This window comes from Mustela nivalis (assembly GCF_964662115.1).
Source record: "Mustela nivalis genome assembly, chromosome: 10".
Lineage (NCBI taxonomy): Eukaryota > Metazoa > Chordata > Mammalia > Carnivora > Mustelidae > Mustela > Mustela nivalis.
Genome location: NC_139029.1, coordinates 103,626,323 through 103,642,162, shown reverse-complemented (window position 1 = coordinate 103,642,162; position 15,840 = coordinate 103,626,323). Strand labels below are relative to the sequence as shown.

At 53.3% G+C, this 15,840-nt stretch overlaps 1 protein-coding gene across 5 annotated transcripts in view; it reads right to left on the bottom strand.

Moving 5' to 3' along the window:
• The window catches only part of KCND3 (potassium voltage-gated channel subfamily D member 3), a 214,478-nt gene that overhangs the window by 15,793 nt on the left and 182,845 nt on the right, over positions 1-15,840 (bottom strand). The gene's annotated exons all lie outside the window — the stretch shown is intronic.

The window sequence follows — 15,840 nt, the reverse complement described above, 5'->3', positions numbered from 1 at the left end:
TTACTTCTGTGAAGAGGAGAGAGAGAGGTGCTGTGCCAAGCAGGGACAACACGGCCGGGAACCGCCTCTCTGAGGAACTGACACTTCAGCCGAGATGTAAAAGTAAAAGATCTGGCCACACACCACCCTTGGGGAAGAGTGTGCCCGGCAGAGGGAAAAGAAACGCAGAGGCCTTGAGGGAGGGGGGAGCAGGGCGGCTCTGGGAATGACTGCAGGCCCGCTGGTGGGGGTGTGGGGGCGGAGGGTCGCTACAAAAGGAGGTCGTGGCCACCCCACAGAGTAGTGGATTTTGTGCCAAGTGCTGCAAGCCACCAAGGATGAGTAGTAGGAAGAAAAGCAGCACAATCTCATTTATGTTCATACAAATAACAAATAATCAACCCGCCCTCTACTCACGCGGAGACTTCTCATGCACAAAGCCCTTCTGCACGCTTACCTCCCACCAGCTCCACGGACGCCGTGGACTTTCTGTCCTCAGCCCCACTGCACAGACGAGGGAAGTGAGGCTCACAGGCAGGGGGCTGCCCACGTCGGGGCAGAGGCTGGGATTAAAACCCGTTCCTCTTGCTTTCGTCTGTTTTCTACCAAGCACACTGTCTCAGAGGGCAGCCGTGAGCTCCTGAACTCAGCCCCCCTCCAAGCCGCGAAGCCACTGGGGGACAGTGCCAGTTCCTCTCAGAGCTCCAAGAAGCTCTCCTAAGTGCTTCACAGCCTGGTGGCTGCCCCCGGGGACCAGCTGGGCCTGGCTACTGCTCAGCCCCGGGAAGGCAGGCCAGGGCCTCCCTCCTCCAATCAATAAGGGACTCTCCACAGTGGCGAAGCCTTTAGCCTCTTCTTTATTGAGATAAATTAAAGGCTTTATTAGGCAAAGAGCTGTGATGACTCTTTTGGCCAAAGCCAGAAACATCGTCTCCCCCCACCACCTCCCGCCCTCTGCCAGGTGGAGGAAGACCAGGAATTGCTCGCACCGAAATAGAAATATCGAGGCTCAGAGTCCCTTGTCCTGAGGGGACCTAGGGGTCCCGAGGACTCAGAGGAGAAGGGGAGGGGATAGGGCGGATCTCCTCAGGAGTGTGATGTCCCCTCCCCCCCCACACACCTAAGGGCTCTGTGGACGACCTGCCAGCCGTTGACACATATTTAGTGAGTGAATGAGTGACCTCATTTAAGCCTCTCGACACCCCGTGAATCAGGCTCCTCTTTTGCGAACGCTCTGCCCTCTCCTTCGGTGTCTTGGCCCCTTGTCCCGGCTTCAAGCTCTCTCTGTCAGGCCACAGACGCTAAGGCCCGAGGCCACTCTTTGTGGGAACCCCAACAGTAGACTGGCCCTCTCTGCCATGCCGCTCAGGAGGGGCCTCGGAGAGTGTGGTCAAGACCCTGGCTTTTGGACTCAGGTGACGTGGGTTCAAGCCCCACCAGCTCATCATCATACCACTGCACAGCCTCGGGGGAATGTGACTTTGGGCCTCAGCCTCCTAGGTCTGTCAAGGGGAGGCAGGACGAGTAACCGGGACCATGATCCTTTGGGGACACGTGCAGCTCCATAAGCCATCCACAGCCATTACTCAGGCCTAGGCATCCCAGAAACCGTGGTCTCTAGGGCCGGGAAACTCTAAAAACACAGCTGCTTGTCCCACGTTCAACTAATCCTGATGAGGAAGGAAAGGGGGTTGCCCCCTAGAGGCGAATGACGTTAGCTGGGATTTTCGGGGATGCGACTGAAAGGTGGACATCGAGCTCAGGGCCGTGGGTGGAAACGAAGCACGGCCGGCGTGTGTCAGCACCGTGTCAGAAAGGCTACCTTTGGGGGGCGATGGAGGCTGGTGAAAAATGCTAAGGGCACACAGAAAGGTGGTTTTATCCCCTGGAAGAAAGAGTGAGGAGTAGATGGTCTGCACAGATGGCTTGCTGGTGACAGATGACAGAGCCAAAGCAGGACAGCCCAAATCCCGTGCGCGCTCTGCCTTCTCCCCGCAGAAGAACAGGCTTTATCTGGGAAAGGCTGAGGCAAATGTGGGGCGAAAGGAAGCAGAGCTCGAGGGAGAGGAGGGGAGAGCGGGCGAGTGGCCAGCTGTCTTCACTGGAGGCTCCTCACAGCCCACCTGGAGCCCACCCCAGGAGACAGGAGGGAGGCACAGATGGAGTTGTAGAGCCTTGCCCATGACAGCTGAGAAATCATGGCGTGGCGCAGAAACACCCAGAGACTGGAGGTCCCAAACCGCTGTGTTGATATTTTTGAAGACGGGGAAAGGAGGTCTGAGAAGCCACAGACCAACAGGCTTGCACCCATCGTCTGCCATCCAACTGCTGGCAGAAGTTCGAGAGCAGGTTATTAAGCGGACAGCTTGTGAACGCTTGGAGAATGAGCCGTATTGCTCACTAGGCACGCATCTGGCCAAATTAACCTTATTTCTCGTTTCGGGAGGGTTTGCTGGCTGGTGGATCAGGGGACGGCTGTGTCGTGATCTTCGCAAGGTGTGTTCCTGTCCCAGTTTTTCATACCCTTGACAGGCTGGAGGAATGGGTGTGGGTGGCAGCGGGGTCAGGAGGGACTAAACAGGCACCTCCAGCCTTCTGGCGCTTTCCAAAGATGACCAGCAGCGGTCCGAGGCCAGCGAAGGAAGTTATGGTTTTCGTGCCAGAAGGGTCTCCTTTAGCGAAAGGGTAAATAAGTAAATGGAATAAAGAATGGATTGAGAGCTTGGTCTCCAGTGGTGTGTTCCAGAATTTCTCAACAACTTACATAAAGCCAGAGGGAGGCAGCATGGCCTAATGATTGAAAGAGGAGACTGGAGATAGGTCCCAGGTTGATCTCCGGCCTCACATTACTTACTGGTTAAGTGACCTTGGGAAAGTTATTTAAGCAGAGTCTCGACCAATATAAAATAGGTTTTATATACCTAACTTACAGGGTTGTTGTAATAATTAATGAGATGATTCAGAAGAGGCACTTAATGCTGTCTCTGGATACATGTAAATTCTCTACAAATAGCCAGTGTGGTGGGCACCCATTGTTTTTTCTGCTAATGGCCTAGCCATCTAGCAACTGTGCCCTCCCCCCATCACGAGTGAAACTCTGCCCAGAGGAGCTGGTTCTCAGAGGGGCTGCCGTATTTCTTACCAACCTTGCCCTCTGCCCCTGCTCCCACCAGGCACGGTTAACAGGTTCAGAATGAGGCACCTGGCTCAACGCTGGGTCAGGGACCGTCTGTCCTGGATTCATTTGTGAACAACTTAACTGGCCTATAACTTATATACCATATAATTCATCCATTCAAATCCTACAATTCAATGTTTTAAAAAAGATTTTATTAATTTCTTAGAGAGAGAGAGAGAGCCTATGAGCAGGGGGGTGGGGAGGGGCAGAGGGAGAGGGAGAGGGAGAAGCAGATTCCCCACTGAGCAGGGAGCCCGATACGGGGCTGGATCCCGCGACCCCAGGATTATAACCTCAGCCAAAGGCAGGCGTTCAACCGACTGAGCCACCCAGACTCCCACAGTTCAGTGTTTTTCAGTGTGTTTCCTCAGTTGTGCTACCATCAGGTCAGTCTGATTTTAGAACATTTTCATCACCTCTACTCCCCCCCAAGAACCCCATACCCATCAGCAGTGGGAGGATCAGCCCACCCACTCCCCCTCAGCCCCAGACCACCACTAGACTACTGTCCGTCTCTACGGACTTCCTTTTTCTAGACATTTCATGTCAATGGGTCCCACAGTATGTGGCCTTCTGTGTCCGCCTTCTTCACGTAGCGGAACGTGCTAGGGCTTCAGGGTTTGTCCCCGTGGTAGCAGGGGACACTATTTCAAGCCTTCTTATTGCTGAATAATGTCCCCTCTTACGGATGTCCTGTTCTCCCCCCCCCCCCCATCCATTTAGGGCCACTTGGGTCGTTCCTGCTCTGGGGCTCTGACGAATCCATTCTGCTCTGAAGATCCATGTGCGCGTTTTTGCACGGAGAGGTTTTCCTTGCTCTCGGAGTCCCACGGTAGCCGCGTACTTCACAGTGTAGGGGACTGTGGAACTGTTTTCGAAAGCGGCTGCCGCACTTCGCGTTCCCACCAGCGCTAAATAAGGGCTCCGCTCCCTCCATATGTTCACCGACACTTGTTACTATTTGTCTTTTGATTCTAGCCATCCTAGTGGGTGGGAAGTGGTATCTCACTGTGGGTTTGGATTTGCATTTCTCCTACAGGCTACTCTTCACGGGCAACGTCCTCCCTCCCCTGGAGTGCTACCCTTGAGATGAGACCGGTCTCTTCCTCTTCACGGAGGGCTGACGCGGTAACAGAAGGGCACGGGCTGTGGGTGGGGGTGGGAGGAGGACAGGTGGACGCGGAGCAAGAGGTGAGATGTGGAAAAGGGAGTCTGATGGAGCCTGATGGAGTTTCTGTCCTGTGAGGGCTGTGAGGGCCAGCTTTACCCTCGCCTTCCCTGTGGCTTAGCTCTTCAGTCTCTCTCCTGATTCTGCAAACCAACAAATTATTGTTTCTGTTTTAACCTCCTTCCGTTTGGATCCCATGATAATAAGATGACGGTGATGGTGTTGATTGGGCTACTGCTGATCATTATTATCTTTAAGATTAATTTCCTCCCTCAGAGTCTAGCTGCTATATATTATCCTATTAGTTTCAGGCACACGTCATAGAGATTCTATATTTTTATACACGATGCATTGATTCCGTAAGTGTGGTCGCCCCCTGACACTCCACGGTTATGATGATATTGGCTATTCTCCATGCTGGATATTACATCCCTGTGACTTCTTTATTCCAAAACCAAAGGTTTGTACCTCTTCCTCCCCTTTCTCTATCCCACGTATTTCATCCGTTAGGATACTTTGGTAATCAACAGTTTTCCCCTTAACTATGAGTCTGTTCCTGTGGTGTTTTGTTTGTTCGTTTGTTTTGTTTGTTTGTTTTTAGATTCCACATTTAAGCGAAATCACACGCTGTCTGCCTTTCTCTGTCTGCTGCTGATTATTTTTAAGCGAGCTCTTCAAATTTCTAAATGACAGCGCTACTAGGAATTGAGGTCTTTTGGAGTCAAAAGGATTTTAACAGGTTGTAATCACGGGTGAAACCAGCCAGATTAATTTTAACAAAGATGAATGACAACACCAGCAGTTTGATTCACGTAATCAATGACTTGTATAGCTGATGGGAAAAGCCAGCTTAAAAGCCATCCGTGTTAACAATCACCAGGGAAATTTAACTCCAACACAGCCACCAGCGGAAGGCAGCTGCTAAAAAGCGAAGACCGCCGTAGGCCGGACAGATGAGAGTACAGAGCCCAGAAGGAAGGAGCCGGTGTGGGGCGCCTGGGTGGCTCAGTGGGTTAAGCCGCTGCTTTCAGCTCAGGTCATGATCTCAGGGTCCTGGGATCCGGCTCTCTGCTCAGTGGGGAGCCTGCTTCCTCCTCTCTCTCTCTGCCTGACTCTCTGCCTACTTGTGATCTCTCTCTGTCAAATAAATAAATAAAATCTTAAAAAAAAAAAAAAAAAAAGGAGTCGGTGTTTGTACTTGCCCCTTGGGACAGACCACTTCCAGGCTGCTGTGCGGAGTTTGGGGCACTATTTATTCTACAGGATATTAATTAACTGGGTCGTGTCCACAGAAGGGAGGTTGAGCTGGTGACTTGCCTGGAACCCCTCTCATAGGGGAAACAATCAAAGGACCAGGAACAGGGGCACATGGGTGGCTCAGTGGGTTAAAGCCTCTGCCTTTGGCTCAGGTCATGATCTCAGGGTCCTGGGTTGGAGCCCCACATCTGGGGAGCCGGCTTCTCTTCCTCTCTCTCTGCCTGCCTCTCTGCCTGCTTGTGATGTCTCTCTGTCAAATGAATAAACAAAATCTTAAAAAAAAAAAAAATTAAGGGGAGAAAAAAAAAAACCAAAAGGACCAGGAACATTGGGCCTGAAGAAGAAGGGGTGGGGAATGGAAGGGTGGACGGGAATAATGTACGGGAGCCTGTGTGGGTAACTTGATCCGCATCTGTGTGTCTCACAGTAACCTTATCCTTAGGGACATGAAGCCCATGTCCAGAGAGGACAGCCAAGTGTTTAAGGTCCTCAAGTAGTGAGGGGCAGAACTGGAACTGGCTGGTTAAAGCCCAGGTGAGTCTGTTCTCACTGCTCTGCTCCATCCTTCACATCCAGCTCCTTGAGGGCTGGTGGGGTGTGGGTAAGGATGGTCGTTGGGAAGGGCTCTGGGGAGGCAGCCGGGGCTCACCCGCTTCTCTGCCTCTGGCTGCCTCAGTGGCAGAGGTCCCGTGCAGCGGTTAAGAGTGTGGACTCCGAGGCAAATCCTGGTTCTGCCACTTGTTAGGCGGGTGACTTGGAGCCTGTCACTTAACTTCTTCTACCACATTTCCTGGGATGGATAAAATAATAGTACCTACACTTCCCAGGGCTGTTGTGAGGGGTTAGTGAGGTCTGACTTGGAACATGCTTGATTTGGGCACAGACCTTATTGAAACTTATTAAACAAATCCAGGGCCCGGATGAGTGGGCCATCTAGGCTGGGGGTCTGCAAAAGCCTTCTCACCAGACTTCTCCCTTCTACTCTTGTTCACTTTTAATTCCCAAAGAACCACATTCTTAAAATGCAAATCCATGCATGTCCTTCTCCTGCTCAAACTTTCATTAATGTTGCTGGAACGTGTGAGTTAATGAATAGAGTACACCTTGCCATGGGGTTGTAAAGACTACATGCTTGTTACACAGTAAACACTCATTAAATAGCAGCTCATTATGACCATAGTGCCTGTGCTGGGCAGCCCTCTTGACCCTGGGGCCTCCCGGGTCACCCCTCCTCCCCCAGGGGCAGGAGGACTGAGGTGCGGGAGCAGACAATGGTGCTCCAAGTCCTAATGGCAACTATGGCCTATTTTCTATGTGGAATTTTGAGGAAAGAAAGGGGTGAGAAAAGAAAAAAGAAAATGTCATGGCCTAGAAAAAAAAAATCAAGCCTTAGCCTTATTTCCTTTTTGTCTTCCTTTTCTCATGCAAATAAGGCCTCCCTTCCCCCCACCCTTCATCCTGGCTCTGCCAGTGAGGACAGGAAGGGAGGACAGCAGCCCCTCCTGGAGGGGGACTCCCAGGGACGGACCGAGGAGCCACGGTGCTCACACCAGACTTAGGACTCACACCCAGACCTCTCCTGGGGCCACCGTGAGGGAGCTGTCTGCCCCTGACCCGGGGGCGGGGGGTGGGGTAGGCACTCAGTGTCCCTCTGTCCACCCCTCTCTCTCAGCACAATCTCCGTAATCTACAGTGATGTCTGGGCTGTGGCAAGAGCAGGGGCCCTTACCCTCCTAATATGGAAGGCTAATTAATTTGTATTAGGGTTTAGGGATAATTAAACTTTTTATCTGAACTTAAGCTGCACAAACCACCCGCCTTGTACAATTAATTGCTGCCTTCCCTTCCTCCTCCAGGTGCTGAGAGATAAGTGCGAGCCAAGCTTCCTGGTCTGATTCTGCCTGCTGCCTCTCAGGCAGGGGTGAGGCTAAGCATCCGCTGTGCGGGGAGTCCCTTCTTTACTGGAGGCCACGCACTGCCCATTCAGGACCCAGCTGCTGAGACCTCGGTCAAAGAGACGCGTCCTTGATGAGTTCCCATGAGGGGGACATCTCCACCTCCGCACCACACCCACTCTTGCACCTGAACTTGGCTCCCTCCTCTGCTTCCAGACCCTTGGGATTGGGGGTACAGGTGGGGGATGGAAGCTGCTGTGTGATGGTGGGGTCAGGGTGGGGATACACCTTCTCAGAGCAGGCTGGGCACCATGGCAAGTTCCAAGGACTCAGACCCTTGGGGTCACCTCCTTGTCCAGGGCAAAGGACAATGACTGATGACCCTGGAGGACACTAAAACACCAGCCTGGCTGAGGAGTTCATCTATTGACAAACCTCTGGTCAGCCTCTTTTCATGTCCAGACCCCCTCCCATGGGGTAGAACTGCTGTAACTTTCTTTTTCTTTTTTTTTTTTTTAGCTCTTATGTCATGTTGGGTACTATAATACATGATCTCATTTGCTCCTTCCAGCAATCCTACGAAATCGATACAATTATTATGCCCATTTTCTTCATGAGGAAACTGAGGCACAGAGTGGTTAAGTAATATGCCCAAGGTCACTTGAATAGCCAGTGGCAAAACCAGGTCTCTTAAATTCCAAAGTCCCTACACAGAACTACTAGTTCCTATAGCCCAAAGCCATGGTCCCTGAGGAGCCAACATGGTGGGTGGAAGTCTGGTTCGAGAGCGAGGGGGCTGCCGTTCAGAGCTGACTACATCTACACCAGGAGCCTCGCCATACCCCTACAAGGGACATTAGCCCTGTGCTCTTGGTATTCAAGGAGGGGGGACTTGGAAAACCAAATGAAAACCTCACGTCGCTTTTCCTTTCTACCACATGTCTCCATTCCCCTAAAAAATCACCCCCCATCCCTGGTCGTATTCCTGCAGCCAGGCACTCTCTTGGCTTCACCCAGTGGTGAGCCAGGAGCCAGAAGGATGGGTTGGCATTTGGAGCCTTGAGTTTCCTCTGAAGATCCCATCTGGGGGTGGACCCAGAGGGGGGGAACTGAGGCCCAGAGCGGGAGGACTTCACTAATAACAATCGCAGTAACAATCCACTAATAGTCTATTTTCATTAACGTCAATATGCACCATTCGAGCTTCCTAACAACCTTACACGGTATCATTAGCCCCATTTTTGAGGAAACTGCCGCTGGGAGGGGCTGAGTACCATGTACAGGGTCATCTGCTTGGCCAGGCCAGCGTGTCAGCCTCATGTGACTTCAGAATGCCCTGTGTGTTGTGTTTGCACCACACACACCCAAACCCGCACGGACACACGAGTTTCCACCCGTCCCTCTGGACTGATCGATTCATCAAACGCCTGCTGCGTGTTTACCCTGTGTCCCTCCCTGTGCTAGTGCCGAAGATTCAAAGCAAAAATAGACAGGAATGTGCCCTGAGCTCACGGTCTCAGGGGGGAACAGACAAGTAAATGTCTATGGTGGTTCAATGTCATCCTGGTACACGGAGAATGCCCACAGGCTCCTGTGTGAGCAAGAAGGAGGGGGCTCTACGTGAGGCTGGGGGGAGAGTGGGGGTGGCCAGAGCACCTCTGGGAGGTGGTGGCCCAGGCTGCCGGCTTGGAGCTGTGCTTCAGTAAGGCTTGCCAGAGGAATAGAAGAAAGAGAGTCCTGGCCGCAGGGAGAGGCCAGTCGGAGGGAGATGAGGCTGGAGAAGTGGTCCTCTGAAGGTCCTTGCAGGCGGATCTGAGGACGTTGACCTTTCTCCTGAAAGCCACGGAACCAGGTGAAGGATTCTAAGTGGGGGAGGGAAGAATCAAACGCTCATCTTTGAAAGATCACCCTGAGCACAGAGGGTAGGATGGGTTGGATGGAGGTGGGGGCAGAGGCGAGGGAAACCAGTGAAGAGCCTACTGACCCAGTCCAGGCAGGGAACGGCAGGGCCTGAACCAGAGCAGGGGCAGGCGGTCTGGAAGGAGGGGCCGAGAGGCAGGATGGAGGAAGTAGAGTCTGCTGGACTTGGCTGGTCCCTGGCGCCGTGTGAGGGTGCACAGAAAGGAGGAACCTAGGGGGGCACTCGGGCAAGCTCTGTGTGCGTCTGCAGCCAAGCTCCCACCGGACCCTTCTTCCCACAGTCTACACTCTTGCTCCCTGAACTTGCCCGTGCTCCCACCGGCTGCGTGCTCCTCCATGACCGCAAGCCTTTTGCCCGGCCCTTCCCTCTGATGGAAAGGGTTCTCTTTCTCTCTCCCAGGCAATAGCGACTCATCTTCCCAGATGTTCAGATGTCGCCTCTCTTAGAAGCTCTCCCTCACCCCCAAATGAAGTATCACTTGTCCTTCTCTGTGTCCATCTCCATCAGAACATTTACTCCTCCCTGCAGAAACACACCCCCAGAAACAGCTGTTTTCCCCATTTCCATGAGTGCGCTCTGAGCACAGGGCTCTCTGTGTCTGCGTCCCTGGTGCCTGGCGCATGGCGTGATGTAGGAGCACAGTAGTTCAGAGGGAGTAAGAGCAGGAGCCACTCTGGTGTATGTTACTCGGACTGGACTGGACCCCTGGGACTGGCTCCTTCTGGAATCAGACCGCAAGCTCCAGGAGGGGAGAGGCTGCATCCTCGGTACTTAGAATCATCCCTGGCACGTGACGTACACTTGGGATGTTTGTTGAACGAGCAAGTGAACTATAAACAGATTTAGTAATGGAACCGCTGACGCTAGCAGACGACATCATCAGGGAACCCTTCTCCAGCAAAACATCTAAATCCGGAATAAAATATACTTTCTGATACATTGCTGGGTTCACGTGCTGGCATGGGAAATCCATGTTACCCCCAATAAAAAGGGACAAACCCCAAGGGGAATTTACCACTGGGAAGAGAGAGCAGGAAGCAGAGGGAAGAACACGGTTGCTCTGAGCGCACGTGCTGACAGCAGCTGGCAGAGCTGTGACCTGTCACCCAACCCCGAACCTTGGGTCAACAACAGAAAAGGAACTCTCAGAGTCTTCAAGTGAGGTCAATCTCTGCATGTGAGCTAAAGTGCTTCCGAAGAGGGTCGAGCTACCTGGCTTCTGGGAAAACCCAATTTAAGCCCAGTCCAGAGGAAAACAACCCTGACCTTCAGGATTCCCAGAGATTAAGATCATGTAAATATAAGTTTGCTTAAAAAAAAAAAAAAAAAAAGAATCCTAAAGAAGCAAGCAACTGTGAATGAAAGTCAACAGAAAGAAACCAATACTAGATTGAGGTGCTCCTCCCTGCTCACCCCCTCCGAGAACTTCAGACACTGAAACTGATGGGCACAGAGAGTTATGTACGAAATGGTTTTACGAAGTAAAGGGTGGAAATAAAGATGTCCCAAAGATGAGCCGGCAACAGGACACTATCGGAAATCATCAGGTGCCCGTGAAAAAGAACCACGTGGAGTTTCTCAAAGCAAAAAAATTAAACGCTGAGGTTAATTATGACTGAAATCAACAGCTTAGCCCTCATGGGCTCAGCCTCTGGAACAGACCGCCACTTCTCAGTCTCACCCTTGAAGACTGGTCACTCACGTGGTCACCCAGTGCTTGAGTCTGTCCCTATCCCAACAGGCAAGAAGAGGGTGGTGAGGACCACGGAGCTGCCCACAATGGCCACTGCGTCATCAAGAGAGGCCGCCACTGAAGTCATGTCCCAGGGCTGAATGGAGCTTGCTTCTGGTACAGACACAAACCCTTTTGCTCTCACGGCTCCCAGGAAAGGCACAGTGGCACAGGCGAGTACATCGAGGATAAGCAGACGACAAAATAAAGACAAGAACCCAGTGTTCTAACCAGACAGGAACAGTGCCAACCAGCCAGCCAGCCACCTTCGTGTAAAAACCAGGAAGGGAGATGTAATCTCATTCACTGCTGGTCTCCTGTCAATGGGAAAATATGCAAACGAAAACTGGGATTTGGTTATTTCTGGGGATATTTCCTATATACCGCCCCTCAGCTGTTCCCTGTTCTCTGAATGGGCTCGCTCCCAGCATGGTCTGCAAGGTCATGTGTCCTTCGGAGGGAAGAAGTGGAAGGGCTGGGGACCCGGGGACCGTGAAGGCATCCATCCCTGATTGGACCTGGCCTGGGGTCTGGAGAGGGCACAGAGGCCCTGGTCTGGGGCACCCGGGGCCACGAGTCACACTGGCACGTCCAAAGTCCCAGCCCCAATCTCGACTGGCATGCTCTTCTGGAAAGTGGACCTCGCTCAGCCATTCTCCCCAGCCTCAGCCCCCAGGACACCTGTCCCCATTTACCCCCGCTGCACTCTCAGGAGGAGAGTTGACGCGAAGGGGCCATGAGGAACAGCACACATGTCTGGTCCAGCCCCGGTGCTCCCTCAGAGACCTCATCCCGCAGGCCCGCGCCATCTGCTTCTCCTTCTCCATATGTTCCTTACAGCAGTCCTTCTCCCCGGGGCAGCTTGTCGGCCTTCTGCTGCCCTGGGCAGGAAGGAGCTGCCTCAACTACAAAGTGGAGCGTGACAGGCCAGGACAAGCCTCTGGTGAGCGCCCGCCGGGGCACAGACGGCGGAAGGCGCGGGCGGGACCCTGGGAGAGAGAGGGAAGGGCCCAGAAGGTCCGCACAGCCAAGGTGGGGGTGTGGCCTGGGGCAGACGCCAGAGGGCGCCACGGAAGGGGCTGGAGCAACCAGGGAGGCGGGGCAGAAGCTGGGGTGGGGAGGGGCTAAGGGGGACGAAGTCTTGAGGAGCGAGTACTTTTTGCTGGTGCGGACCCTCTCTGGAGGTCGCGCTTGCTTCCGCTAGCTTAGCTCCTTCCCCTGTAGCTGCCGCGGGGACGGTGGTAGAGGCAGGGACAGGCCGGAGGGGAGCAGGCAGGAGACAAGCACTGCAAGGCTGACGGGAGTCTTGGCCCCAGGCCCCAACAGGTGGAGGGGCTAAGCGATGAGGCCCCTGGACCCTGTATATGGCCACCGGGTGTCCCTACTTGCCCCAGCACGGCTGCACTGGCCGGAGGGTAAACTAAGTCTGCTCTAGCGTCCCCTCTCGTCCAGGGCTGCCCCCCCTCATCTTGGGGGTTTTCGGTCCCCTCCTAACCCACCCCACCCTCTAAGGACCAGGAGGTGGATCCCACTTCTGGTAGGCCTTATCAGAACTGTAATCTGGGGCGCCTGGGTGGCTCAGTGGGTTAAGCCGCTGCCTTCGGCTCAGGTCATGATCTCAGGGTGCTGGGATCGAGTCCCGCATCGGGCTCTCTGCTCAGACGGGAGCCTGCTTCCTCCTCTCTCTCTCTCTGCCTGCCTCTCTGCCTACTTGTGATCTGTCAAATAAATAAATAAATAAAATCTTAAAAAAAAAAAAAAAGAACTGTAATCTGTCCCCAGGGTCTCTGGGTCTCAGGGTGGCACAGGAGTCCTCCCCGTGGTGGCCTTCCCACCCTCTGGGGATCTCCTCTTCACAGCCTCTGAAGTCAGACAGACCTTTGCTTCCGGCCCTGCTCTTCCCACTCCACCAAGACCTCAGGCAACCACGAGCTTCCTCAGTTTCCTCATCTGACCTCCCCTGTCGCAACGAGCCTCCCCCCACTCACTGTAGGGTTGTAGGGTTGTTAGGAAAGTCGCGTCTCTAACAGCTCTTTGTAAACTATGAAATCGGCTTTGCTATAAATAATTGTATAGTTTATAGTTAGCACATGTATGTAAACCACAGTTATCCACACACATATATAACTAGTTATAATTACTTAGCTATGCATAACGAGTTGTAAGCAGCTCTACCCGAGAGCTTAGTCACCCTTCTTCAGGAAATAATGTGGGTCACAGGTGAACTCCTCACATTGTCAGTTTACCCATAACTTGTCCCTGTAAGCCCCGGTTCTGCCATAGGAGCCACAGAGTCGGTCTGTCCTTCTGCCGGCATGACAGCCCTCCTCCGAGCCCCTGAGTCGGGCTGTGGTTCCACATTTCATTTGGCCCACGCTGGAGGTCACTGCCCTACACCTGCCTCGTGCCCCCATCCCTGGCAGACCCCAGGTGTGAGAGAACACAGTTGCCTTGTGAACCTCATGTCACTGTCATGAAGATGGAGTCCCTCCCTTGGGTGTCACCTGGGGCCACACGGACAGGCCGCGGGCTGTGTAGAGGGACTGTGTTGATGGAGACTAGACTCAGACTTCATTTCTATGGCAGCTCTTGCCTAGAGCCTGGAGCGGCACTACATCCCTGGGTCCCCCAAGACGCTTAGCCATTACCTCTAACCTCATCTCAGGCACTTAAAATCCTGCTCCGGGGCCTGTGGCCAATTTCATGTTTCTGCCGAGCTGTGGAAAACCCCGAAGAAGCCTTCGGCATCCTCCACGCAGCAGGCCCCGGGCTCAGCGCTGCTGGGGTCCAGTCTGAGGCAGCTCCCTCTGTTCGCTGAGCCTTGATCATACCCCTGACGTGCTTCTTTTGCTTTGGAAGGTGGAAATGAGCTGCGGGCTGGGGTCTGTCTTGCCTGACCTCATCCGAGGCGGCTGGGGAAGGAAGGGGTGAGGAGGCTGTGGTTGTCCCCCCCTGCAAACCACCTCCCCCCCTGCCCCCGCATTCTCAGTAGGTGCCTGGCCTCCCATGCCCACCTGGAAGGGAAGGAGCCCAGCCTTTCTGGCCTCTATCGCTAGCTTCTGTGTCTCAGAACTGCTGCCTCTTTCTCTGTCTCAGCGTCCGCTTGTGGTTCGATGCTTCTCCGTGTGACACCCTAGAACATCCCTCTCCTGCTACATACCAGCCTGTCTGCTCTCTGCTCTCACCCCTGCCTGTCTCCCCATGCTAGCCAGTGACAGCAGGGGCCCTGCCAGCCCAGGCCACCTCCCCTAGTACCCCCAACACTGCCTGCCAGGTAGCAGGCTCTCCACAGAGTTGGTGAAGAAAGGGATGTTTCCCTGCTTCTCTTTTAGGCTCTGCCTCCTTTGGACCCTTCTGTCCAAGCTGTTCCAGGTAGCCCTGCCTGGGCTGAGGTCTGCCAGGAACAGGAACGATAGTCTTGGGGTAGGTTAAAGGTCATTCTTGGGGCCGCTGGTTGTATGTGCATTTGGGTCCACCCAAATGGACACAGCACTTCCTTCTCGCCCCTCCAGAGGAATACTCGGGCTTCATACCACCCACGTGCTTGAGCCAGGTCAGAGTTGGAAGAAATTTCAAATACTATATGTTCAGCGAATATCAAAGAATTTATGGGTAAAATGACTCATATCAGGAATTTGCCTTCCAATACTCCAGGAATAAGACGAAGCCAGGTTGGTAAGTTCATGGGGCTTCATTGACCCCGTCCTACTTTTGTGTATACTTCAGACTTTCCATAATAAAATATTAAAAACAGTTTAGTTAGAAGAAGAGCCATCTCCTCCAACCCCCTCATTCTCTGCGATGTCAGAAGCCACTGCTCATTTCTCCCATATGACAAACAGCCCTGCAAAATCCCTTGTTGCTTCTTTAATGTTTTATGGAGAGTGGGGCTTGTGTTGATAGCTTGATTCTTGCCTCTTTTTTTTTTAAAGACTTTATTTATTTATTTGACAGAGAGAAATCACAAGTAGATGGAGAGGCAGGCAGAGAGAGAGAGAGGGAAGCAGGCTCCCTGCTGAGCAGAGAGCCCGATGCGGGACTCGATCTCAGGACCCTGAGATCACCACCTGAGCCGAAGGCAGCGGCTTAACCCACTGAGCCACCCAGGCGCCCTTGATTCTTGCCTCTTGAGGGCAGGACTGTGTCTGCTCTTCTGGATCCTTCTACAGAGCTTAAACGGGGCTGGGCCAATTGAAAAGTATTTAATAAACACTGATGACAGGAGCTGCCCAGCCCTCATCCCTTGGGCCAAGGCCTTCTTCATATCCCCCCCACGTCCTTGGAGTGTTGCTCCTTCTCCATGCTCACCCCATCCTAGCTCCTCTCTGGCTTTGGCCAAGATGACGGGGGGATGCTTTGGGCAAGGGCTCCCCTCTTTCCGTGGTAATCGGAGCCTTCCCTCTCTCCTGGCAGCATGCTGTCTGTCTGGGCTGTTGATATTTAATTTAACTAGATCTGAATGGAGGGAGGCTCATGGACTTGGACTCTCCTAAACCCCAGACTCTCCTAAACCCCAGAGTGACTGCCCACACATTGTCTAGTAATGGAGCCTCTACTCTGGACCCTCCCTTTAGAATATTTCTGTCCTGTGCCCTTCATTTCACTTTCAGAGTGTGAGCTCAGCGGGGGCTGCAGCTGCAGGGGAGGGGACACTCCGACCAGTGCCATGGCTCCACGTGGCACCCTCCCCCCGCCCCCCATGGGAAGCCT